Source organism: Nyctereutes procyonoides, unplaced genomic scaffold (genome assembly GCF_905146905.1).
Source record: "Nyctereutes procyonoides isolate TBG_1078 unplaced genomic scaffold, NYPRO_anot_genome, whole genome shotgun sequence".
Taxonomy (NCBI): domain Eukaryota; kingdom Metazoa; phylum Chordata; class Mammalia; order Carnivora; family Canidae; genus Nyctereutes; species Nyctereutes procyonoides.
In genome coordinates, this window is record NW_026575025.1 from 15,185,707 (window position 1) to 15,201,406 (window position 15,700).

The 15,700-nt window shown below is 46.3% G+C and overlaps 1 long non-coding RNA gene across 1 annotated transcript; it reads right to left on the bottom strand.

Annotated features, from left to right (window-relative positions):
- Window positions 1–1,892: 1,892 nt before the first annotated feature.
- Window positions 1,893–3,509, bottom strand: LOC129503234 (uncharacterized). Its single transcript, XR_008663126.1, has 3 exons — window positions 3,262–3,509; window positions 2,834–2,969; window positions 1,893–2,097 (listed from the first exon to the last, which is right to left on the bottom strand). It is a non-coding gene; the product is annotated as an uncharacterized LOC129503234 (long non-coding RNA).
- Between the last annotated feature and the right edge of the window lie 12,191 nt (window positions 3,510–15,700).

Below are 15,700 nucleotides of genomic sequence, written 5' to 3' on the forward strand. Positions count from 1 at the left end.
GAATAAACAATAAACGAATCGAATTGAAAAATTGAATTGAATCAAATCGATTCGAATAAAAAATGATGGAATCGAGTCGCATCAAAAATAATCGAATCCAATTGAAAATAATCGAATCGTATCGAAAATAAATGAATCAAATGGGATTGAAAAGAAAATAATCGAATCGAATAGAAAATATTCGAATCGAATCGAATCGAATATAATTGAATCTAATTGAATCGAATCCAAAATATTGAACCAAGTCGAATGCAATCTAATCGATTTGTAAAGAATCGAATCGAATCAAATCCAAAAGCATCGAAATGAATCGAAAAGAATCGAATCGAAAATAATGGCTACGATTCGAAAATAATAGAAACGAATTGAATAAAAAATGGTCGAATTAAATCGAAAATATTTGAATTGAATCGAATCCAAATATAATCAAATCAATTCGAAAATAATCAAATCGAGGGAATCCCTGGGTGGCGCAGCAGTTTAGCGCCTGCCTTTGGCCCAGGGTGTGATCCTGGAGATCCACGATCGAATCCCACGTCGGGGTCCCAGTACATGGAGCCTGCTTCTCCATCTGCCTGTGTCTCTGCCCCTCTCTCTCTCTCTCTGTGTGTGACTATCATGAATAAATAAAAATTTAAAAAAATTAAACACCAATAAAAAATAAATTTATTATGAAACAAAGAAAGAAGAAAGAAAGAAAGAAAGAAAGAAAGAAAGAAAGAAAGAAAGAAAGAGAGAAAGAGTGGCACCTGGGTGGCTCAGTCAGTTAAGCTTCTGCCTTAGGCTCAGACCATGATCCAGGTCCCAAGGCAGGCTCCCTGTTTAGCAGGGAACCTGCTTCTCCCTCTCCCTCTACCCCTCTTGCTCATGCTTTTTCTCTCCTCTCTCTCTCAAATAAATAAATAACATCTTTGAAAAAGAAACAAACAAACCCAGAATGAAGAGAAATCTCCCATGTAGAAGAATTTCAAACAATTTGTGCAGACATTCCACCCTCAAGTTGATGAGCATAGCTTCCCACTCTTATGTGTGGAATACACATAGTAACTTCCTTCTACAAGGTATATTATGAAAAACTTAAAATAATAATGATAATATAATAATAATAATATCAATAATAAAGAATCACTTTACTATGGAGAAAGCTGAGAAACACTACCTCAGCAAGATGATCAGTTCAATAACAAGACTCATAAATCATGTTGATAGTGTCTATCCTTTATATGATATAATAAAAATGGCAGGATATCTCTGTATATAATCCACAAAAACAGTTCAATCATGAGATAAACAACACACATGTCCCAACTGAGGGAAATTTTACAAAATACTCTACTTCTCACAGTGTTCCAGTTCAACAACAACAAGGAAAGGCTGAAAGACTGTCACAATCCAGAGGAACCTGAGAAAAAATAAGGACTAAAGGAATGTGATATGAGGGATGGTAACTTAGCAAAAGCTAAGGAAATCTGAATAAAGTATGGTCTTTGGTTAATGTGAATATTTTAATACTGATTCATTAGGTAATATTTGTACTGTACTAATATAAGATATCGATAATTGGAGAAATTGAGTGCCAGTGCATGAGAATTCTCTGTACTGTCTTCTCAATTTCCCTATAAATCTTTGTTTTTTTTTCTATCAATAAGATTTATTTTGAAAATTGACTTAAATGAATCAGGCTCCAAGTGTGAAGACATTTTAAGAATAGTTTAATTAACTTTTGCCTTATTCTTAAAGAGTTCCTTCGAAGGGAACAAAGTAAGAATTTTATATCACAAGGAAAGAAAAACACTTATGAACACGTTTAATGCCTCCTGAACCTGAAAAGCAGGAAAGGATAATAAATAGCAAAAATCAGACAAAAATACTTCTATTATAATAGACACCATATTGCAAGTGCATTTCAAATTAGCAATGCATAACATTTATTTCCTTGACTTTTGTCTTCCAAAGAGTTCACAGTGTTTCAGTGTCACTTGAAACAGGGGAAGAATCTCAGGGAAGAATCCTTCACATAATAATAGGACCACTGGTAATAATGTCTCTCAGTTCTTTCCAAATCCATAAAGATGCATTTCCTGATGAGTGACTGAGCTGTGAAGAAAGAGATGAGAAACCGTCAGTCTTCTGAATTACTTGTGTCAGAATATTTCAACCATAGTATACGGATATTAAATTATCCTTATTAAAAGGAAATATGTCTCAGATTGGAATCTGAGCAATCAGATGGGCAGAGAAAAAACGCTTTGACTCGCTCTTCATCTTTTAAAGACAAAGGAGAGCTTTTCTATGTACAAAGTCAGTTGTCAAGATAGCCCTAGGGAATAAGAGTCTGCAGCATGGAATCCCGCTGCACAGCCAGGACGCCCGCGCTCCAGGTCTTCCTGATCCCAAATCCTTGGGCCTGTCCCCCAACACAGGCTGCCACGCTGAGATCATTTGCAATTGCTCTCTTAGGAGCTCTGGTAAAGGGGGAACGAGCTAGATAGGACAGGACGAGACGCGTGGAGGCCGAGAAAATTAAGGCAATTCCACTTTAAGTTTTGCATTAGCACACGTCCGTCCAGCCATCCCACGCCCCTGAGAAGAAGAGCTGAAATTTACAATACTTCAGTTACAGGGGAAAAAAGTTTACAGCTTAATGTCCTAGAAAGCCCCACAGGAGCATAAGAACTGAGCCCAGGCCAAGGGCAGGAAGCCCCTATTACAATGAGAACAGAGCTCAATGCCCTTGAAGGCCCCATATCAAAATGTAAACAGAACTTGAGGAATTGCTCCAGCCCTTCCGGAGGTCCCTGAGACCAGCCCTTAAAACTAAGCTAAAACCCACCTCAGGGTCCAAGTCCCTGCTCAGCTGTGTCGGGTGTACTTGGACGCAAGCTCAAGCTTGTAAATCAACCCTCGTGTGTTTGCATCAGTGTCGGCTTCTCGGTGGTTCTCGGATTCCCAATCTTTGGCACAACAGTCTGAAATATAAAAAACAAAACCAAAAGAAGCTCAGACACAGACAGAGTGAATGCAAGGTTCTGAGAGAAGCGGCGGAGTCCCGGGGGCTTGGGGGCTCTTCTATCGGGGCCCCTGCAGATTGGGGGGCAGGATGCTCAGCCCCAGAGCCAGAGGACCCAGGGTCCCCACACGTATCCCGCCCATCAGCACCCAGTCTCACGGAGCAGCACAGTGCTGCCCACAGGAGGCCAGAAGCGCTGACGCCCAACCTGCCCTTGACCCTGCAGGTGCATCTCCCAGGCAGATGTGCACCTGACAATCAGCGCCATGGTCCATCACCAGATCCTGCACAGACCACTCTCTGCCACCAAGTTGTCGGACCACAGAGGCGGCAGAACTTCAGCTCTGTCTGGAGAGTAGGGTCTCGCTTCCTTTATACTTTGTGCTTTATTTTCATTTATTTTCTTTGATTCTTTTTTTTTAAATGCCGAATTTTAATCTTTATGTATGTATACCTTATATATTTCTTATTTTTACTTTCATGGTACTTTAATCGTGTTTCTTATTTTGGGACTTAGAATCTTTGAACAAGCAGGCCCAAATAATCTGGTATCTTTTTGGGGAGGGCAGTTGTTATTGTTTTTCTTGGTTTTTCTTTTTCTTCCTCCTTTCTTTCCTGGAAAACATAATGAGATGGAGAAATTCACCTCCATAAAATAACAAGAGGTAGTACTCACAGCCAGGAAGTTCATCAATATGCATATATGATGTCTAACTACAGTTTAAAACAATGATTATAAAGATAGCAGCTGGGGTGGAAAAAGAGCACAGAAGAAAACTAGAGAATCCCTTACTGTAGAAATAAAATAACTAAAATCTAGTCAGGCCAACATTAAAAGTCCTATAACTGAGATGCAGTCCGGTGGAAGCCTTAAAAACAAGAAAGGTTACGGACCACAGAGGAAGACTTAGGGAACTCAGCCACTTATGAAAACAATAACATTCATATCATAGGAGACTCAGAAGATGAAGAGAGAGAAAAGGTGGCCTTGCTCAGCCATTAGAAACGACAAATACCCACCATTTGCTTCAATGTGGATGGAACTGGAAGGTATTATGCTGAGTGAAGTAAGTCAATCGGAGAAGGACAAACATTGTATGTTCTCATTCATTTGGGGAATATAGATAATAGTGAAAGGGAATATAAGGGAAGGGAGAAGAAATGTGTGGGAAATATCAGAAAGGGAGACAGAACATAGAGACTCCTGACTCTGGGAAATGATCTAGGGGTGATGGAGGGGAGGAGGGCGGGGGGGGGGTGAAGGGTACAGAGAGGGGCACTTGATGGGATGAGCACTGGGTGTTATTCCGTAGGTTGGCAAATTGAACACAAAAAAAATTAATTATTTTAAAAAAAGAGAAGAAAGAAAGAAAGAAAGAAAAAGAAAGAAAAGAAAGAAGGAAAGAAGAAAGAAAGAGAAGAAAGAAAGAAAGAAGAAAGAAAGAGAAGAAAGAAAGAAAGAAAGAAAGAAAGAGAAGAAAGAAAGAAAGAGAAGAAAGAAAGAGAAGAAAGAAAGAAAGAAAGAAAGAGTGGCACCTGGGTGTCTCAGTCAGTTAAGCTTCTGCCTTAGGTTCAGACCATGATCCAGGTCCCAAGGCAGGCTCCCTGTTCAGCAGGGAACCAGCTTCTCCCTCTCCCTCTACCCTTCTGGCTCATGCTTTTTCTCTCTTCTCTCTCTCAAATAAATAAATAACGTCTTTGAAAAAGAAACAAAGAAACAAACAAACCCAGAATGAAGAGAAATCTCCCATGTAGAAGAATTTCAAACAATTTGTGCAGACATTCCACCCTCAAGTTGATGAGCATAGCTTCCAATTCTTATGTGTGGAATACACATAGTAACTTCCTTCTACAAAATATATTATGAGAAAGGTAAAATAATAATGATAATATAATAATAATAATAAAGAATCACTTTACTGGGATCCCTGGGTGGTGCAGCGGTTTGGCGCCTGCCTTTGGCCCAGGGCGCAATCCTGGAGACCCGGGATCGAATCCCACGTCGGGCTCCCGGTGCATGGAGCCTGCTTCTTCCTCTGCCTATGTCTCTGCCTCTCTCTCTTTCTCTCTCTGTGACTATCATAAATAAATAAAAATTAAAAAAAAAGAATCACTTTACTATGGAGAAAGCTGACAAACACTGCCTCAGCAAGATGATCAGATGGGTACGAAGACTGATAAATCATGTTGATAGTATCTATCCTTTATATGATATAATAAAAATGGCAGTATATCTCTGTATATAATCCACAAAAACAGTTCAGTGATGAGATAAACGACAGACATGTCCCATCTGGGGAAAATTTTACAAAATACTCTACTTCTCACAGTGTTCCAGTTCAACAACAAGGAAAGGCTGAAAGACTGTCACAATCCAGAGAAGACTAAGAAAACATGAGGACAAATGGAATGTGATATGAGGGATGGTTACTTAGCAAAAACTAAGGAAATCTGAATAAAGAATGGTCTTTGTTTAATGTGAATATTTTAATATTGATTCATTAGCTAATATTTGTACCTTACTAATATAAGATATCAATAATTGGAGAAATTGCGTGCAAGTGCATGAGAATTCTCTGTACTATCTTCTCAATTTCCCTATAAATCTTTGTTTTTTTTTCTAATCAATAAGATTTATTTTGAAAATAGACTTAAATGAATCAGGCTCCGAGTGTGAAGATATTTTAAAACTTTATTTTTTTTTAGATTTTTATTTATTCATGATAGACACAGAGAGAGAGAGAAGCAGAGACACAGGAGGAGGGAGAAGCAGGCTCCATGTCGGGAGACCGACATGGGACTCGATCCCAGGACTCCAGGATCGCGCCCTGGGCCAAAGGCAGGCGCCAAACCGCTGAGCCACCCAGGGATCCCTGTGTGAAGACATTTTAAGAATAGTTTAATTAACTTTTGCCTTAGTCTTAAAGAGTTCCTTCGATGGGAACAAAGTAAGAATTTTATATAGGAAAGAAAGAAAAACACGTATGAACACGTATAATGCCTCCTGAACCTGAAAAGCAGGAAAGGATAATAAAGAGCAAAAGTCAGACAAAAATACTTCTATTATAATAGACACCATATTGCTAGTGCATTTCAAATTATCAATGCAGGGATACCTTTTTTTTTTTTTTTTTTTTTTTTTTTTTTTTTTTTGCCTGGCGGGCGGCTTTGATTTATTGATGTTGCCTCGGGAGAGTAAACGTGTAGTTCAGGGAAGCGTCTTCCGAGGGGCAGCCAGTGGTTAAGAGGTTGCAGGGAAGCTTTGATGTCGGGGTGTCAGGCCCGCTACTTCTCTGCACCTGCTTTCTCCCCGTGGGTGTGAGGGGTGAGGGGAGGGCACCTGCCCCCTACCTCCCCTCAGCCACCCCATCTGCTGTGTCCAGCGGGTCAGCAGCAGGACAGAGAACTCCGGGAGCAGCAGAAGCTCTTCTGTCCTGGGTACAATGAGGACGTTTCTAGAAATACAAAGCACAGCAGGCCAAGAATTTGGTAAAGCTGGATAGACTTATTGCCAAAAACACACACACAAAAAAAACCTGAAGTTCAAAAGAAATCTAGGGGAAAAACGACCCGGTCGCTGCATTGACCAAATCACACTTTAGCACCACCGCTTTGCCCCACGCACAGCGGCAGAACTTGAAGGGTTACTGACGTATAAACGCTGGTGTTTGATTTCCTGTGTGTGTTGCCTCAGCATTAAGGGCATTTTACCCTTGCAGTTTTACTAAAACACTCTGAAAAATATTCCAAGCTTCATATTAACCTTACCTGTCAATGTAACGAGTTCATGAACATTACTGTATTGTCAAATTCCTACTGACAACATTGCTATAGGGGAGCTTAACTTTATAAGGAAATATATTTTGACACTGATATCTTATTAAAGTGTTCTGATCCTACCAAAAAAAAAAAAAGGTATACCCTGCCTTTGGCCCAGGGTGCGATCCTGGAGACCCAGGATCGAATCCCACGTTGGGCTCCTGGTGCATGTAGCCTGCTTCTCCCTCTGCCTATGTCTGTGCCTCTGTCTCTCTCTCTGTATGATGATCATAAATAAATAAAAATTAAAAAAACTAAAATCTTTAAAAAAATAATAAAATAATAAAATAAAATAAAATTAGCAATGCATAACATTTATTTCCTTGACATTTGTCTTCCAAAGAGTTCACAATGTTTCAGTGTCACTTGAAACAGGGGAAGAATCTCAGGGAAGAATCCTTCACATAATAATAGGACCATTGGTGATAATGTCTCTGAGTTCTTTCCAAATCCATAAAGATGCATTTCCTGATGAGTGACTGAGCTGTGAAGAAAGAGGTGAGAAACCCTCATCCCTCTGAATTACTTGTGTCAGAATATTTTAACCATAGTACTACTGATAGTAAATTATCCTTATTAACAGGAAATATGTCTCAGAATGGAATCTGAGCAATCAGATGGGCAGAGAAAAAACGCTTTGATTCGATCTTCATCATTTTTTTTATTTTTATTTTAATTTATGATAGTCACAGAGACAGAGAGGCAGAGACACAGGCAGAGGGAGAAGCAGGCTCCATGCATCGGGAGCCCGACATGGGATTCGATCCCGGGTCTCCAGGATCGCGCCCTGTGCCAAAGGCAGGCGCCAAACCACTGCGCCACCCAGGGATCCCCGATCTTCATCTTTTAAAGACAAAGGAGAGTTTTTCTATGTACAAAGTCAGTTGTCAAGATAGCCTTAGGGAATAAGAGTCTGCAGCATCCGATCCCACTGCATTGTCAGGACGCTGGGCTCCAGGTTTTCCAAATCCCAAATCCCTGGGCCGGTCCCCCAACACAAGCTGGAATGCTGAGGTCATTTGCAATTGCTCTCTTAGGAGCTCCCGTAAAGGGGGAAGGACCTAGATAGGATGGGACTGGAAGCCTGGAGGCCTAGAAAATTAAGGCCATTCCACTTTAAGTTCAGCGTTAGCACACGTCCAGCCATTCCACGCCCCTGAGAAGAAGAGCTGATATTTACATTACTTCAGTTACAGGAAAAAAACAAGAGTTTACAGTTTAATGTCCTAGAACTGAGCCCAGGCCAAGGGCAGGAAGCCCCTATTACAATGAGAACAGAGCTCAATGCCCTTGAAGGCCCCATATCAAAATGTAAACAGAACTTGAGGAATTGCTCCAGCCCTTCTGTAGGTCCCTGAGAACAGCCCTTAAAACTAAGCTAAAACCCACCTCAGGGTCCAAGTCCCTGCTCAGCTGTGTCGGGTGTACTTGGACACAGGCTCGAGTTTGTAAATCAACCCTTGTGTGTTTGCATCGGTGTCGACTCCTTAGTGGTTTCTCGGATTCAGAATCTTGGGCCCAAACCCCCATGCCCCCTCCCACCTGGACTGACCCCCTGTCCCTTCCCACCCAGGCTGACCCTCAGTCACATCCCCGCCCACAGAAGCAGGGCACAGACCCTCACACAGGTCTCACGGGCAAGATGGGCACTCCCGCCGTCCCCGGCCTCCCAGGGGAATGAAAGAGGTTTCGGCAGGACACACTCCCACGGTGGATCCAGGGCTCCCAGCCCAGGACCGCAGCTGGTGACTGGTCAGGGTCTGAGTCCTTGACACCAGCTCTTCCTCCCCGGTTTTCCCACAGGAAATGAAGGAGGAGGCCCTGGTCTCCTCCAGGGACATCACGCAGATAGACCAGGACGTCAACAGGACTTTCGGCAGCCACACCATTTTTTGAGGTGCTACGGGGTCGGGTGAGGCTGCTGGGCCAGGGGGGTTCGAGACCCGGGGGCTTCTGGGTAGGGAACACGCGGCTGCAGAGGCCAGGAGGAGCAACAGCTCCAACAACACACCACTGCATGGTAGGGTTCTGGCGAGGACCCCTGTGCCTCGACCCCGAGCCTCAGGAATGATGAGGCCACTAGGATGGGGCCTCCAGGGGTTTCCATGTCAGCTGAACCCCAAAAGAGGTGAGGGATGGCCCCCTGAGAAGCAGGGGGCTGGGGTCGGGGCAGTAAGGGGACCCGGGGGCCAGGCGGCATGACCGTGGCTGCAGCAGGACACACATTGATCCGATGATGGTCGGACGGGTCAGGGTGACACCCACCCTCGGTGCTTTATATATTTCTAAATTCTATGCATTTTATTTGAGACGATTTGCAATTTGTAAACATACATAGTATGACGACCCCCAGATAATGCCCCCGGTCCAGCCAGGGCCCTGCACTGACCACACAGGCAGCGGCAGGTGTCACAGCAAACCCCAGACTGGGGTTGCCTTTATCTGTAGACGTCTCAGTGGGCATCTTAGAGAAAGGGGATGCCTTGTGTCCGCAGGCCCCCCACTCCATCCCCCTCATTCCCCACCCCCACACCATCCCCCTACATCATCATCCCCCATGGCATCCCCTTTACACCATCCCCCTCACACCCACACGGCCCCACACAATCCCCACCCACACTATACCCCAACACCATCCCCCCTACACGATCCCCCACACTCCACCGCCGTCATACCCCTGCCACTACACCATCCAGCCCCACACCATCGGCCCCCAGCAAGGACCCGGTGCAGCTGCCACCTGTGGGACATGCTCAGCCTCCCCGGGGTTCTCTGGATACCCTGCTCCCGTCAGAAGCACGGGTGTCCCGTTGAGTACCCAGGGGTTGCAGGGAGGAAGGGAGGCAGGGAGCTGCCGAAAGGGTGGGTGCAGGTGGGTGGAGCAGAGGACGCACTGTGCCCTGCCTCCTCCCACTGTCCCTCCTGGAGGGCGGCACACCCTGCACAGGGCACCAGTGCCTAACCCAGAGGGACCTGGGCTGGCCTGGCCCCGGGCTCTGTGGGGGCTGGGGTGATTTGAGCCCCACCGCAGGCCCAAAACCCTAATGGGATCCAGGGACCCATGGCCCTGGCCAGGCCTGGATTCTGGCGCCGGGCTGAGTGAGCCCTCTCACAGCTGGATGTGGCCTCCCTGGCCCTGGGCGGGCCCCACAGATCCAGGTCGCTGACCTAGGGCAGCCCTGGGGATCCCGGCACACCCCAGGGTGGGGAGAGCAGGGGTAGGCCGGTGGGCCACACCCGCACCCACACCAGGAGGCAGGCTCCTTCAGGTGCTGCGGCTCCAGGGGCCCCGAGGCTGGGGTCCGGCTGCCCTGCGGGAACCCAGCGCAGCAGCCCATGAGCTGCAGGTCCAGGTCAGCTCTGCTGTCCTCAGAACCGTCTCTCAGGATGAAACCTCAGGACACACGCCCCCACGCGGAGTCCACACATGCTCCCAGGCGGGTGGGACTCCAGCACCCGCCCCCCCACCCCGTGTGATTCTTGCCCTCCCCTCAAGGACAGAAGGGTCTCCCTCCCCACGGGAAGGCGCAAACCCTCGGCTCTGAGCCCTTTGGCTGTAGAAAGTCAATAAAGTGTTGTGGTGCGAAAATGCACAGCCAGCCCGTTTCTGTTTCTCCCAGAACTCTGTGCACGGTGCGTGGAGACACCCCCAGAGAGGAGGAGGGGGCACCACCCAGGCCCCAACCAGCCCCTGCAGGGGCGCCGCAAGGCACACACAGCTGACATCCCCATGTGCCTTCCAGGGGCGGCCAGACGCCAGGGTCAGGAGCCTACAGACTTTACTGGGACTCAGCCTGTGCCCCGCGGGCCAGGAGGGGCTGGGACAGAGTGACAGCCAGGGAGCCTCAGGTCACCAGGTTCTGTGCAAAGCGACCTGGGAGGTCTGTGCTCCCTCTGTCCAGGGGGCCGGGGCAGGCCGCGTTCCGGGGCCCTTCCTCCCCTCCCGGCATCTCCGTGCCTGTGTTTTTGGGGCACAGACAGCCTGCGGGGCCGCCAGCGTGGCCCTGGAAGGGATGTCAGGACAGCAGGCCCTTGTGTTGTGCCCAAGATTGCGAATCCGAGAAACCACCGAGGAGCCGACACCGATGCAAACACACGAGGGTTTATTTACAAGCTCGGGCTTGGGTCCAAGTGCACCCGACACAGCGGAGCAGAGACTTGGGCCCCGAGACTAAGAGGCGAAGCAGCTTTCTAGGGGCCACTGGCCCATGGGATACGCAGAAAGTTGCACAGTCATGTCGGTCCACACGCAGGTGGCCGATTGAATTACACCTTAGCCTCTAGTATCCACTTGAGCTGGCCTAGTACTGCGGTCAGAATCGGCGCGCAGTTTTGGCGGGCACAAAGCAGGGTTACATTGTTAGGAGCCGATTTCCGATGAGCGTGTGCCCAGCGGCTTGACTAGGGTGGGGCAGCGCCTCAAGCCATAAGCAGGTCATGTGGGGGTCATAGGGGAGGTGGCAGGTGTAGCACAAAATGGAATCAGTCCTGCTCTGCTCGTCCTGGGGTAGGGGATTTTTGTTAAATTTCCTGGGTCCCACACTTGGTGCTCGCGCCGCTGGGCCACCCGCACCAGGTGGACTCAGCGTGCGTGCACCACTTGTGGTGCTGGATCTCTCACACCAGCGTGTGGAGGACACCCTCCTCGCCCTAGTGAGTAGGGGCTGGGTGAGCATGGGGCTCGGCCTGAAGGCCACGCAGCACAGGGGACCGAGGAACCCCAGCCCCATCCCCACCCCAACTCCCACACACAGGCAGCCCCAGGGCTCCCCGCCATGGGCAGCCGGCTCCTCAGGAGCTCCCCCCAGGGCAGCCCCGAGGTCTGGCTCCCTGCTGGAGAGGCATCGGGGAGAAGACAAGCAGCCGGCGCTCCGCGGGACCCACTGCCGGACATGGGAATGTGGCCGAGCCGGACCTTCCAGCTCAGCCGACCCTCCAGGCGAAAAACACTGCACGAGGGAGCCCCGGGCCGGCCAGGAGAGCCCAGCTAGCCGCCCAGCGCCAGCACCAGAAATGATGTTGTCCCAACCATTTCGGCGCTTGGGTGACCCAGCCAGAGGATCAGATAGCTGCACGGGATAGCTGCACGTGATAGATACACACACACCCCCAAAGCAACAAAAGTCACAATCCCCCCAATGTTGTCAAACAGCAGCCAGTTGGTTACATACACGATGCTGTGGTCCCCAATAGGATACATGGAAGACGCTATGAGCCACGATGGCAGAGGTGCTGGAGGCACGGAGATGCGCCTGCTGGGTTCCAAGAAGGAGCGCAGAGGGGCAGGAAGCATCCTACGGACGGGGGGCCCCTCCTAGCAAAGGACACCAGGTCCCTGTGAAGGCTACGGATGGTGAAATCTGTCCTCCTCTCTTTCAGCTTCTGGTTTTCCTCCTAAATGCCATTTTCCTCAATCATAAGAGCAAAATTGTTTTTATGATTTTAAATTTCTTTTTATTCGGGTCCAAATTGTATGAATTCTTTCTCCAGCAAGGGTGTCATTCAGGATAGAAGGAGAGATAAAGAGTTTCCCAGACAGGAAAAATATAAAGGAGTTCATGACCACTAAACCAGTGCAGTAAGGAATTTTAAGAGCGACTGTTCTAGTGGAGGAAAAAAAGAGACCAAAACAAGGAAAGCGAGAACGGACCAGAGAACGTCACCAGAAACACCAACTCTACTGGTAACACAAAGGCACTTAGTTCATATCTTTCAATAATCACTCTGAATGCTGATACAATGAATGCTCCAATCTAAAGATATAGGGTATCAGAGTGGCTTAAAAACATGATCCGGGATCCCTGGGTGGCTCAGGGGTTGAGCCTCTCTGCCTTTGACACAGGGTGTGATCCTGGAGTCTGGGATCGAGTCCCATATTGGGCTCCTGGTGGGGAGAATGCTTCTCTCTCTCTGCCTAATTTTCTGCCCCCCCCTCTCTCTCTGTCTCACTCTCTCATAAATAAAATCGTTATTAATAAAAAAACAAGATCCATCTGTATGCTGCCTACAAGATGCTCACCTTAGACCTATAGACACCAGCAGATTGAAAGTCAGGGGATGGAAAATCATCTAAGACGCTAATGGACATCAAAAGAAAGCTGTTGGACCCGTACTTATATCAGACAAATTAGATTTGAAACCAAACCCTGGGGGACACCTGGTGGCTCAGTGGTTGAGCATCTGCCTTTGGCTCAGGGTATGATCCTGGGATCCCAGGATCGAGTCCCACATCGGCCTCCCTTTGGGAGCCTGCCTCTCCCTCTGCCTATGTTTCTGCCTCTGCTTCTCTGTGTATCTCTCATGAATAAATAAATAAAATATTTAAATGTAAAAAAAGAAAGAACAAATACTGTAAGAAGAGATGAAGAAGGGCATTATTTCATAATTAAAAAGACTCTCTATCAACATCAAACATCTAAATATTTATGCTGCCAACATGGGAGTACCTAAATATAGAAACCAATTAACAACAAACATACAGGAACTCACTGATAATAATACAATGACAGGGGACTTTAACACCCACTGATGGCATGGACCGATCGTCTATGGAGGAAATCAACAGGGGAACAGGGAATAGCCTTGACACACTGGACCACAGGGACTCAACAGAGATAGTCAGAACATTTCATCCTAAAGCAGAATACCCATTCCTTTCAAGTGCACATGGGACATTCTCCAGAACAGATCATATCATGGGCCACGAATCAGCCCTCAACAGGTACAACAGGTACAAGAAGGTTGATATCACACCCTGTACATTTTCGGACCACGACGCTATGAAACTCGAAGTCGACAGGAAGAAAAAATTTGGACAGACCAAAAATACGTGGAGATTATGAACATCCTACTAGAGAATGAATGGAGCAACCAGGACATTAAAGAAGAAATTTAAAATAAATGAAAATGAAGACATGTTTCTCCAGACCTCTAGGATGTAGCAAAGGCAGTCCTAAGAGGGAAGTACATAGCAATACAGGCCTACCTCAAGAAACAAGAAGTCTCCAATACACAACCTAACCCTACACCTAAAGGAGCTGGAAAAGGAATAGCAAACAAAGCCTAAAGGTTACAGAAGAAGGGAAAAAATAAAGGTGAGGGCAGAAATAAACAATACAGAAACAACCAAACAGTAGAATGGAATAACAAAACTAAGAGCTGGTTCTTCAAAATAATTAATAAAATGGATCAATCCCTAGGCTGCCTCATCAATGGGAAAACAGAAAAGACCTACAAAAATGAAATCACAGATGAGAGAAGAGAGATCACAATCACCTCCAGAAAAATAAGACAATTATAAGGGAATAGTATGAAAGATTATACGCTAACAAACTGGGAGACCTGGAAGAAATGGACAAATCCCTAGAAATGTGCAAACAAGCAAAACTGAAATAGGAAGATATAGAAAATGTGAACAGAACCATAACTAGCAAAGGAATTGAATCAGCAAGGCACCTGGGTGCCTCAGTGGTTGAGCATCTGCTTTGGCTCAGGTCATGATCCCGGGGTCCTGGGGCATCAAGTCCCACATCAGGCTCCCCGCATGGAGCCTCATTTTCCCTCTGCCTATACCTATGCCTCTCTGGGTCTCTCATGAATACGTAAATAAAATCCTTAAAAAAGAAAAAAATTACAAAGATGAGAAAGGACCCAAATAAAATCACAAATGAGAAAAGAGAAATAACAACCAACACTAGAGAAATACAAACGTTTATAAGAGAACATTATGAAAAATTATAGGCCAGCAACCTAGAACCTGGATTAAATAGATCAATTCCTAGAAATATATAACATAGCCAAAATGAAAAAGGAAGAAATAAGAAACTTGAACAGACAGACAACCAGCAAAGAAATTGAATCAGCAATCAAGAATCTCCCAACTGGAGACGCTTAGATCAATAGAACAGAACGGAAAGCCGAAACAAGATACAAACCTGGAACTCTATGATCCATTAATCGACAACAAGGCAGGAAGGAATATCCAATGGCACCAAGCAGTCTCTTCAACCAACCCGAACCCTGACCCCAGGATAAGAACAAATGGTGTTGGGAAAACCAGGCAGCCACATGCAGAAGAATGAAACTGGACCACTCTCTTATAACATATATATATAAAAAATAAATTTAAAAAGGATGAAGGACCTAAATGTGAGACCTGAAACCATAAAAAGAAGAAAAGATAGGCAGCACCGTCTTTGACATTGGCCATTGGATCTTCTTTCTAGATATGCCTCTGAGGCGAGGGAAACAAAAGCAAAAATACCCTTGGGACTTCATCAAATCGAAAAGCTTCCACAAAGTGAAGGAAACAACCAAAGCTCAAAGGCAACATACAAAATGAGAGGAGATATTTGTAAACAACACAACCAATAAAGAGTTAGTATCCAAAATACGTAAAGCAAATATAAATGCCAGCATCCGAAACACAACTTATCCAACTGCAGATGGGCAGAAGACATGAATGGACTTTGTCTCTGACAAGACATCCAGATGGCCGCCAGACACACGGAAAGACACTCAGCGTCACCCCTCATCAGGGAAATGCAAACCAAAACCGCAATGAGATGTCACCTGACAGCCGTCAGAATGGCTAAAATTAAGAACACAAGAAACAACAGGTGTTGGTGAGGCTATGGAGAAGGGGAAGCCCCCTTACGCTCCTGGTGGGCATGCGAACAGGTGCAGCCACTGTGGAAAACTGTGTGGAGGGTCCTCGAGAAGTTAAAGTAGAGCTACCCTACGATTCCAAAATTGCACAGCTAGGTATTTACCCCGAGGATACAAAAGTAGTTTAGTAGATTCGAAGTGGGACACGCAGCCCAGGGTTTGTAGCAGCGTTATCAACAACAGACAAACGGTGGACACAGCCCA